Source organism: Pongo abelii, chromosome 3 (genome assembly GCF_028885655.2).
Source record: "Pongo abelii isolate AG06213 chromosome 3, NHGRI_mPonAbe1-v2.0_pri, whole genome shotgun sequence".
Lineage (NCBI taxonomy): Eukaryota > Metazoa > Chordata > Mammalia > Primates > Hominidae > Pongo > Pongo abelii.
The window spans coordinates 211,462,570-211,468,851 of record NC_071988.2 but is presented as its reverse complement, the minus strand read 5'-3'; the positions used below and the strand labels follow the sequence as shown (position 1 = coordinate 211,468,851).

At 40.5% G+C, this 6,282-nt stretch overlaps 1 long non-coding RNA gene across 2 annotated transcripts; it reads left to right on the top strand.

Annotated features, from left to right (window-relative positions):
- Positions 1-1,960: 1,960 nt before the first annotated feature.
- LOC129058881 (uncharacterized) lies at positions 1,961-4,176 on the top strand. Of its 2 annotated transcripts, none has more exons than XR_008524297.1 (3): positions 1,961-1,990; positions 3,250-3,303; positions 4,102-4,176. It is a non-coding gene; the product is annotated as an uncharacterized LOC129058881 (long non-coding RNA). The 2 variants fall into 2 exon arrangements; XR_008524296.1 differs by lacking the exon at positions 1,961-1,990 and adding an exon at positions 2,868-3,039.
- Positions 4,177-6,282: the final 2,106 nt, after the last annotated feature.

Sequence of the window (6,282 nt, the reverse complement as noted above, 5' to 3'; positions counted from 1 at the left end):
CAGTGTTCTGTATTGGGTACATAGATATCTAGAATTGTTATATCCTCTTGCTGAATTGTCACTTTTGTTTTTGTATGGTGACTTTGTCTATTTTTATAGTCTTTGACATGATGCTATTTTATCTGATAAAAGCATTGTTACTTCTGCTCTTTTTTTATTTCAACTTGCATGGAATATCTGTTTCCATCCCTTTTTGGTCTATGTGTGTCTTTATAAGTGAGTTTTTTTTTTTGTTTTGTTTTTTTTTTTTTTTTTTTTAGAAACAAGATCTTGTTTTGTCACCTAGCTGGAGTGCAGTGGCATGATCAGGTGAGGTAGATCTCTTGTAAGTGGCATGGTTTGGTCTTGTTTATTTATTCATTCAGACACTGTTTTTTTTTTAACTGGAGAATTGAGTCCATTTACATTCAGTGTAATTACTGATACATAAGGACTTACTACTGCTTGGTTTTTGGGAGGTTTTTTGCTTGTTTTCTGGTTGTTTTGTAGCTCTTCTTTCTTTCTCTCTTTCTTACCATCTTCCTTTGCAATTGAGTGATTTTCTCTGGTAGTACATTTTAATTCATTGCTTTTTATTTTTAGTGTATCTCTCACAGGTTTTTGCATTGTGGTTGTCATGAAGCTTATATCAAATATCTTACAATAAGTTATTTTAAAGAGATGGCAGCTTATCTTAGATTGCAATGGAAAGTATAGACTCAAACAAAATACTGAAGAAAAAATTTCTACACTTTAACTTAATCCTCCCTATGTTTTAACTTTTTGTTGTTATCTCAATTTAGCTATTTTTTGTTGCCTGTCTCTTAACAGGTCACTGTAGCTATTACTGGTTTTGATAGATTTGTCTTTTGGACTTTATATTAGAATTATGAGTGGATTTCACATGTCAGTTACAGTGTTTGAGTATCCTGAGTTTGTCTATATACTTTTACAGTTCATTTGATACATTCAAATGCTTCTTTTTGCACATTAGTGTTTTTGTTTTTGTTTTGTGTTAGATGGAAGACCTTGCTTTTAATACTTGTAAGATTTTGCTTGTTTAGGAAAGACCAGCTCCTTCATACTTGAAGAATAGCTTTGCTGGATAAACAATTCTTGATTGCCATTTTTTGTCGTCCACACTTTGAAAACGTCATCTCACGTACTCCTGGCCTTTACAGTTTCTGTTGAGACATCTTTTTCCAGATGAATTTGAGTTCCTTTATATTTTATCTGTTTCTTTTTCTTTCACTACCTTTAGGATTATCTCTTTGCTCTTGACATTTAAGAGCCTGATTATATGCCTTGTGGTGGTCTTATTTGGGTCAAACCTGTTTGGTGTTCTCAGACCTTCATGTACCCAAATAGTTGTATCTTGTCTCAAGTTTTGGAACATTTTCTGTGGTTATTTCTTTGAGTAAGCTTTCTATTCCTTGTTCTTGCTCAGCTTCCTGTTGATCTCCAGTAATTTTTAGAGTTAGTCTTTTGAAGTTATTTTCTATAACTTGTTCATGATTTTTGTTCCTTTTTTTTCCCCTTCTGACTGTGTATTTTCAAATAGCCTGTCTTTAGGCTCACTGACTCTTTTCTCTGCTTGAGTCATTCTGCTGTTGAGAGCCTCTAATAAATTTTTCAGTTTAGTAAATGTATTTCTCAGTTCCAGGATTCTGAATTTACATCTATGTCTTTGTATTGACGGATTAGTTATTTTTTTCCAGTCTTCTCTACCTGGTTTGTTTTGGTTTTTATTGGATGTATTTGCTTAGAGATTTCTTATAATTTATCTGTTGAATTTCTTTCTTTTTTATTTTCCGCTAGGTTGCTGCCTCTTTATAGGTACTAGAGAGTGCCATAGGCCCATGTTTGCCTTGACTCTAGTAAGTGATTAGAGTGCTGCCCATTCTGAATTGACGAGGTCATAAAGGGACTATCCCAGCAGTGCGGTGGGAAGGCTGGCTAGGGGTTCATGCCCAGGGGACCTGTGGAACATAACTCCCACAGTGTGGTGCTGGTGAGCAGCTGCTCTGATTTGGTGTCTTTTCTGCCCAAGTTACAGCACAGAGTTTCCAAGGCTGGGAATGACAGTCCCATCTTCCCCATTTTGTCTTTGGTTGCCCTCAGGGATGTTTCTCCTTCAGGCACTCCCAATGCTTCCTATGGGTTGAGGCAGGAATAGGTCTCCTGCTAGGAAACCCAAGATGGCTGGGAAGCTGGTTGTTTACCCCTATCTCACTTTTTCCCGTGTAGAAAATATGAGTCTGGGAAAATTTTTCTCTTACATGGTGTTGTACAGATTAGGGAGAGAAATGTCACAGATATGAAAGCCCAGTTCTCTCACCATCTGCTCAGAGCTTTTTACTTCTCTATGGACCTGGGAACTGTTTCACCCTCATACTTGCATTCTATGCTATTACTATTTTTAATCATGACACTATCTATTTGCTTTTGGTTTTCTGATGAGAGTGACACCAATGTGTTTCCATACTTCCATTCTGGAACGGGTCAGTATTGTGCAGTTTCTTGTAGCACAGTTCAGCACTACACCCAGAGTCCTCACCAGCTCGATGGGGGCCCCTGAGACTCTTCGTGGTCACCTAGCTCTTCTCTGTGCTATGCCCAAAGTTTCTCATTTATCTAGAAGTGTCAATTGAAAAACTACTTAAAATCAACATAAGAAAGGACCAGGAATCAGATGACAACTAGGTTTTGTTTTTCTGGCCACTTACAATAAACCAGTAGCCACTGCCTGGGATGCAGCATTGAAAATGGATGTGAAGTCTTTCATAAGCTCAAGAAAACAGAATATGATGACTGATTAACAATGAAAGGGCCAGGGGTGACACACATAATTGGGGAGCCTGTACTAGCAGCCACTTCAGCATACAGGTGTGCTTTTTTAACAGTAGTTTCTAGAGCATTGTCTTTTGCTTATGGCCTCATAATTGTCTTCAATGATGATAAATGTTGTTTGCCAGAGGGACTTTTCAGCATCCTGCAGCATTCTGCAAATTTCACACTATCTGTAGTAGTTCTTATCAAACTGCTGGTCTCAACTTTTGAGTGAGTCAGGAAATCAGTTCCAGGAGTCTCTCAACCATGTTTTAAGGAATAGAGTATAACAACACAGAGTAACTAGAAACAAACTAAATTTCTAATTTTATACATATGTATATATTTATATGGTTCATTTTCTATAAAATGCGTTCATTGCTTGTTTGAGAGACTATTCCCAGTACAGTGAATTTAAAAAACTGTTTTTTCTCATTTTAGGTGTCAATGACATGAAATTTGTCACTGCAGATGTTCAGAGAGCTGAAATAAAGGGTAAGCCATGTGTGTAGCAATTGATACACATGTGATATCAGTAATGAAACTTCATGACTTAATATTAAATGATTATCAAAGTTGATGTTAGCCCTTGTTTTGCTCTGAATTTGGGGTTATTAACAGAGTTTAATCTGGAGTATAATTCTGACGTTCAGATTATCAAAGACAGGGGTGAAATGTGGGCCGCACTTGGCAAATGGAACTCATGAGGTTTGGTCCCACGGGTCTCAGAGCTATAAATGGGGAAGCAATTCACCTGAATTAAAACCTGAGGTGCAGGAAATGCAGGAAAGCTAGCTTTCCTCAAAGAGATACATCAATCCTTGAATGATTCAGCTCATTTGGCATGAGCTGAATGTCTCAAGCCCAAGCACATAGCTTTTGGGCCTTTCTAGTAAAGATTCTGTCCATAATAGGTTAGACACTGACCCTGCCATGTTCTCAGACCTCTGGGAGGTCTCTGGAGACAACTTCACACTGAGAGCATCCATCAAGTACAGGAGGCCCCTGGGAACCATAACTTGCTCACTTCAAGAGCTAATTCCTTGTGGGGACATCTTGATATTGCCATTGCTTGGCAGAAGAGCAAACCACAGCTCTTCCCCCAGAGACTCTACTCAGCAATCATTTCCATCTCTAAAGAATTTTTTATAGCTGTGCTGGAGACATAGAGGGAAGCTGTGAGGCTACTATAGAATTTCTAACTTAGAATAACAACAGTAGAGTCTCCTACCTTGAAGCATTCTTATTTCAGCTCAGTCGACTTCATGACAGCATTACTCTCCTGTTTTGCAGAGTATTTAAGGCATGCAGTGATTGAATGACTACCTTGAGGTGATGTTGGTAGTTGCATTTTAAAACTTGTTGAAGAGTGATTTTGATTCACACAAGGCATTTTACAAGATGGTGATTTTAGCTGGTAGAAAACAAGGCATTTTGACAGTGGGTTGCATATCCTGTTGTTCTGTGAGGAAGAGACCTAAAAGGTTTTGTCTGAAGTAACGATGTTATCCATGGAAATGGCATTTTTCTTAGAAGGTTAAATTGCATAGTTTTGGTGGAGATAGAGATTATGCTTAGTACATAGGAGGAGTTCAACATGTTTGTTGATTGAAATGAAAAAAATGAATGACACTGTCCCTTATGCAGCAGCGTACTCACCTACCAGGCATGCGTGTTGAGTCTGTTTTCCCAGGGCTCCTAATAAGCTCTTTTTGCTATTGACGCTTTATCTAACCTAGTGTCCTCGTGTTTGGGAATAGGCAGCGTAGAATCCAGCCATTGTCTGTGATAGTCAGCAAAGCAAACCAGCGATGGTATGAACCCATGACTGGCGACTTTTAGCACCATATCAGGCAAATGTGAAAGAAATATTTAAAACTTCAGATTACTTCTTAAAGCTGTTTTATGTGAGAAAGGAAGTTACGGCATGTGTATCCAAAAATAAATGAAGAAGAAAAGATTTTGTGTGTGTTGCAGGGCTGGAACATGGAATTGTGTTCTACAGGAATTTATAGAAGCGCTTGCAGCCAGACTATGTACTGATAAATTGAAATTGAATGTATTCTCATGAAATTTGCTTTACCTTTTTCCACAGAGTTGCTGGAGTGCTGAGATGCAGAACTTAGAACAATACTGAAGTATGGACTGGGTCTGAGCTGCTGCACAGCTGTTGAAGGAAGTCTGAGGCACCCTGGAGAGAGACCTGGGCTTTCAGTACCCTTCTCAGGCCCCCAGCCCTCCTAGAGCATTCCTCAGTGAGATCTGTCAGCTTGCCATGCACAGGTTTTGCCTTGTCCCAGATCCTAGACCAGTGCTAAGTGGCAGCAGCAAGCCCTTACGCACATTCCTATTGAGGACATTCCTTATTGTATTTCTTTGCGGATGTCACAGTGTTACTGGGGGGTCCTTGTCCTTAGAGTTCCCAAGATGGTGGTGGGCTGCTTCTAAGATGGTGGCAAGCCTCATGTTCTCTGACCTGGGGTTCTTGGCCTCATGGATTCCAAGGAATGGAACCTTGGGCCATGCGGTGAGTGTTATAGCTCTATTAGAAGCCCTGGGTCACGGAAGAGAACCGTGGAACCCAGCCACTAGTGTTCAGCTCAATTAGGACAAACCCTGGCACTTAGCCATGCAGGAACAATGGCAAGCCTTATCCCGATCCAGAGTGGCAACAGTCGCCTTGCTGGATCAGAAATGCAGTGGACACCCTGCCAGATCCGGAGGGGAGAAGTCAACGGCAGGTCTGGGACGGCAGCGAACAGCGGTGGTGGACGGCAAGTGAAAGCTCAGTTTGAGCTGTCACAAACACAGACCAGAAGAGTGTACAGTTGCAAGATTCAACAGAGTGAAAACAGAGCTCCCATACAATGGGAGGGGACCCAAAGGGGGTTGCCGTTGCCGGCTCAAATGCCTGGTTTTATATCCCAATCATTGTCCTTCTCCCTGTGCTCTCAGGCAATAGGTGATTGGCTATTTCTTTACCTTCTGTTTTTGCCTAATTAGCATTTTAGTGAGCTCTCTTTACTACCTGATTGGTTGGGTATGAGCTAAGTTGCAAGCCCTGTGTTTAAAGGTGGGTGCAGTCACCTTACCAGCTAGGCTTAGGGATTCTTAGTCTGCCTAGGAAATCCAGCTCATCCTGTCAGTAGTGCCCCAGCTCCTACTATTGGGTGTCTTTGTGGTGGCTTCAATGGCTTATTTCAAAACTTACCTGGACCTGGTGGTCCCAGAGAAAGCTTCTAGAATTCAATGTGCTTCGCGAGTGGGAGCCACTTTGTCATCTTGACTCAGCGGTTCCATTCTGATTCTTAACCTCCAATGCCAACTATCTTCAGCATATTGCAAACTTCAGCAAACTAACAAAGCCAAGACTACTAACCTGTCAGGAATCTTTCTGCAAATCTGAAAAAAGCTCTGGGAGGGCAGAGGGCAGTGTCTTGTGCACTTAGAGAATGCCTTCATGTATATATCTGT